Source organism: Propithecus coquereli, unplaced genomic scaffold (genome assembly GCF_000956105.1).
Source record: "Propithecus coquereli isolate 6110/MARCELLA unplaced genomic scaffold, Pcoq_1.0 Scaffold163, whole genome shotgun sequence".
Classification (NCBI taxonomy): domain Eukaryota; kingdom Metazoa; phylum Chordata; class Mammalia; order Primates; family Indriidae; genus Propithecus; species Propithecus coquereli.
The window spans coordinates 890,603-895,842 of NW_012140858.1; the positions used below are offsets into that span (position 1 = coordinate 890,603).

General features: G+C 35.6%; 1 protein-coding gene across 2 annotated transcripts in view; it reads right to left on the minus strand.

The window, feature by feature from the left end:
* The window catches only part of LPAR1 (lysophosphatidic acid receptor 1), a 149,081-nt gene that overhangs the window by 120,380 nt on the left and 23,461 nt on the right, over window positions 1-5,240 (minus strand). The gene's annotated exons all lie outside the window — the stretch shown is intronic.

Consider the following 5,240-nt stretch of genomic DNA (forward strand, 5'->3'; position numbering starts at 1 on the left):
TATATGGCAAATATAAGTGGTTTTGTTTATTTAAATATTGCCATAATGTGGTTTTAAAATAATTTAGTAAAAAAAAAAGAATATGCTAAGCAGCATTTCACATAAAAATAATTTTAAACAAGTTAAACAGTTTTAAATACTTTCAGATGTGTTTACTGAAAAATTTTTACCCACTGAGTTATTCTGCCATTAAAATGGGATGAAGGTAAAAGGAAGTGACTTTGGCAGGTAAATAATTCTTTACATTCTCCATTTATCAAAAGAAGCCCCAAGTAGGCCACTAGCTTCCGCCATGACAGCTACTGGCAAGAGTTAATACTTTTCTTCTTCAGTCAAGATTAATGGAATGTTTTATTAGTCAGCTTAGTCTGCCATATCTAAATACCATAGATTAGGTAGCTTAAACAACAGAAATTTTCTCATAGTTCTGGAGGCTAGAAACCCAAGATTCGGGTGCCAGCATGGTTGGTTTCTGGGGAAGGCTCTCTTCTTGGCTTGCAGACAGCTGCCTTCCTGCTGTGTGCTCAACACAGCCTTTCCTTGGTTCATGTGTGTGGAGACAAAGATTTCCTTCCTCCTCTTCTTATACGGCCACTAATGCTATTGGATTAGGAGTCCACCCTTATGACCTCATTTAACCCTAATAACCTCCTAAGAGCCCTGTCCCCAAACACAGTCATATTGGGGCTTAGGGGTTTAACATATGAATATTAGGGGGGTCACAATTCAGTCCTTAGCAAATGTTAAATATATTTTACAATAAATCTCTTGCAGAAATATGTATTTAGACGTGAAACCTGGGCTAATTCCTGCTCCTACAGGTACTGAATACCAAAATGGTATTCAATAATGTTCCTAATCCCTGAATCAGATAAGAATTTGTGACTTTTGGCCCTCTACTTTAAGATGGCCAAATGCTTGAAAAGAAGCTGGGACTTCTTCCCCAAATTCATGGTGGCAAACCCCTGCTTGAGTGTTGAGACTCCCTTGAACAAGCAGAGAAATTCAACTGATACTTCCAAATCTGAAAATAAAATTTCTCCAGGGAGCTTTAGACTTTTGTCTATACCACTTCTCTCTTAGGGCTATCAAGAATGTTTTTCTTGGAAATCTAGGCTCTGCATCAGAGCACTCTGTGCCTCTTCCGGGCTTTGTCTGCCTTGAACCTAACCTAACCCTATGACTCCAACCCCTTCTGACCCAACCTATTTCTAGCACTAGTCTTAGGCAACACTTGTGCCTATTACCTGCCTGGACCTACACCTAGTCTGATCCCGAATATTGCCTGTGCCTGTGTGACCTGCCCCCGCCTTGTCCCAGATCAGAAGCCTGGAATCCTGCCAGTTTCTGTAGAGTAATCAGCTTAGGAGAAGATATTCAACAGCAAATAAAGGAATATAAGTTGACAAATCAGTACCAAAACACACTAAGTAAAATCCCCAGTTACCTGAACTTCATGAATAAATATTATAAATGAAGTAGAGTTCAGACAAATAGAAAAAGCAAGTATCTTTTTTCCCTCAATTTCTAAGCAGAAAATAAGAATAAGTATAATAAAGTATTCATATTACAATAAGTAAACTTGAAAGACTGATTTTTTTTTTAGATAGGGTCTTGCTATGTTGCCCAGGCTGGCCTTGAACTCCTGAGCTCAAGCAATCCTCCCGCCTCAGCCTCCCGAGCAGCTGGGACTACAGGTGTACACTACCAGGCCCAGCAAAAATTGAATATTCTGAATTATAAAACAATAATATTTGAATGTATTTGAATCAATGGATTTAATATGCTGGTAAGAAAAGCTGAGTTATTGGGGAAATAGGGAGATGTTAGTCAAAGAGTACAAATTTTCAGTTATAAAATGAGTACGCTCTGGGGATCTAATGCATAGCATGGTGACTCTAGTTAATAATACTGTTTTGTATACTTGAAATTTGCTAAGAGAGTAGATCTTAAATGTCCTCACCACAAAAAAAGAAAAAAAATGTGAGGCGATGGGCATGTGAACTTGATTATGGTAATCATTTCACAATATATTTGTATATAAAAATCACACGTATACCTTGAATAAAGTTTTATTTGTCAATTATACCTCAATAAAGCTGGAGGAAAAGGAAAAGAAAAGCTGAGTTGCCAAGTATCTTTCATTCACTTCCACATAAAATCCATTCCCTACAAAATATTACTTAAACTTGGAATAGTCATTAAAACTGAATTTGTCCTCCATGTGATTCCTCAGCCCTTTCAGTCTCTTTAAAATAACATCACCCTTGTTCAATGGGTTTTTATAACGTGGATTATATATAACTTAGATACCACACATTTCGCCAAAGCAAGCATCCAGCATATAAACCTAAGACAATGAATCTTTCCATCGTCACTGAATCTGAAAGTATAAAAAAATTTAATTTCAAGTGTGGTCAAACTACAAACTATGATGTTAAAGTCTTAAAGATTTGCTCAAGAAAATTTTAACCTTTGCCCATTCTTCCATGTTGTAAGGAGAAGCATTAGCAGTGTTGTTCAGCGTGAAGAAGTTAGTGCCACCTGAGCCCAACCTTACAAAGACATAGAAAGATGCAAATACCTGGAGTTCTCCCAAGTTTAGCTTGAGCCTGTCGAACTGAAATAGCTAAATGGTGGGTCAAGTCTTTAAGATTAAACAGCCAGAGCAAAGTTGAAAATAGAAAACATACAGCTGCAGAACAGGACTGGGAGAATGATTTGTGCAAACTGATTCTAAGTCCTCTATTTTAAGACAAGGACTTGACGACCTGCAAGGTTGAGTGCTATCAGGGCCCCCACGGACAGCAGCAGGAAAACTGCACCTGAATCACAGTCTCTCATCTCATTTCATCTCAAACTTACTTTATGGATTTCTAATTTAAACTATTTCTCTAAAACTCTTTATGAAGCTTTTACAAGGGGGTAGGGGATGAACCCTAAAATCCTACCGTGGCCAAAAAAATAAATAAAAAATAAAAATCCTAGAATAACAATAATTCTTATCATTATTTTTTAAATTAATGAGAGGCTACAAAATACTCACCTAATCATCTGGTCTTTACTTACCAAAACTTAACTTCAGTGTTCTAATTTCTTACAAATTATGCATAGTTACTAAATTGGTAATTACACCATGTAAGCATATTTTTTTAATCTAACCAAATCCACTTCTGCTGTATATGTATACACAGCTTCTAATATAGAGCAAGTCTTCAATAAATGCTACTAGTATTTAGCAATATACTAAATTGCTATAATACAAAACTACTTAAACACCTACACCAATTTCCCTCCAAAAATCTTTTCTATTCCTATTTGACTTTGTCAAGTGAAGGCGGGAAAAAAATCACAAACAGGAAGGCCCACTAAGTATCACAAAAAATTCCACCTCATCAAAGACCTCCTTCTACCTGTCATTCACTTCCACTGCTCTATTTTGTTTCCGTTACTCCTTTCTTCCATGACTCCGTAATCCATACACAACACACACCTGGGTATTCCTTACAGAGTTAACCTGTTCTCTTTCTGCAGACCTCATCAAATCTCACCTCCCCAGGGAAATCCTGAATCACCCCCAAAGTCAGATGAGGTTCCCCATTTAATCTCTTTTACTCTTTCCCTCGTAGCATTTATCAGTTTGTGTATTTATATATTTGGGTGATTATTTGGTCAATATCCTCCTTCCCACTAGACTGTATGCTTCATGCCCAGTGAAAATGACTCACCATTCTATTCTCAGCTACTAACGCAATAATTGATAATGTACATAAAAAATAGATGTTGAATAACGAGCAAGGTTAATTCCGCATAGCGTAGCAACATGCTAGATCAGTGTTTGCAAAACGTCTGATTTGTAACCAGCACCTTTTTCAATGAAAATGAACAGACTATTATAGGAAAAAACAGAAAAGGAAATAGCAGAGTTTATTGTATGTGGTAAACTACATAAAACTATTGTTTCATTCATATATGTATGAACATTTCTAACTATGGATCATGGACAAAAAAGTTTGAAAGACGCCAAACTAAATGTCACAATATAACTCCTCCCAATTTCCCATTAAAATACTCAAGAAGGTACACCAGAAGGCAAAAATTGGCAATAGTACTAGAAATATAAGAGAAAAAAGCCAAAATCAAGGCATTAAAGGATGGGTAAGAAGCATATTCTTGAGCCACATGCACACCTTTTGAACTTCAATAAAACATACGCTCTGATAAATTTAGGAAAAATCCTGAGTTTAATTCTGAAATGCAAAAGATGCAATTGGCCAGATAAATATGAGAAGCATAACATTAGAGTGAACCATATGAAACTGCCTTTTTTATAGGTCAAGAGCAGTCAAATACCAGCAATTTCATATGACTCAACCTATCAATAATGATAATAGTAACAATAATGGCATCTAATACATTCAGCATGCCAGGCATTTTAAAAACATTCATTGAGGATTTATGTATTGTGTGTTGTTTCTCTACAAATGAAACGCTGTAGGCTTAGAGACATTATGTCATCTATGGGAGGCCATGCAGCTAACTACTGGATGAATAAGGATCTGTAACATGGTGTTGTTGCCTGGCAAGCCAGTGCTCTTTACAACAGGCCATAGTACCTTTCACAACAGAAAAGAGTAAGAATGAAGATCCAATGTGTCAGTTATGATAATAAATGTAGAGGTAATGTTTCCTATTAAGAGGCACTTAAAAACAAGATCCAATTAAAGGTTGCTTACAGGCAAAAATATATGAAACAAAATGACACCAAAGTTTAAGATCAGAAGAATGAAGTCATCTCGAAGAAAAAAGAGCTGGTAGTATTAAAAAGCAGAATGTAGTTCCAAATGCATAGAGGGTTATTTTATATTGATAAATACATAATAAAGTCCTAACAGAAACCTTTATATATTTAATATTATGCTAATACAGATTATTATAAAAAATTGACAAAAGTTTATTTGTAATTTGTAGAAACACACTAAGGGACCATTATCAGTTTACAACAGCTCAAGCAGATAAAACAGGGCACAGAGGACATGAATAATATTATTATAGTGGCTGAATTAATAAATATATATTGTACTTGTCACTTTTAGAATCATGCTCTTTTCAAGCATTCAGGAAACAGAAACCCTTAATCCACAAGGCATAAAAATTTTACAACCCACATTCACTTATCAGAATAAAACCAATAATCAGTGCAAAAGTCTACATGTATAAGTACCTACAATAAAGCAATC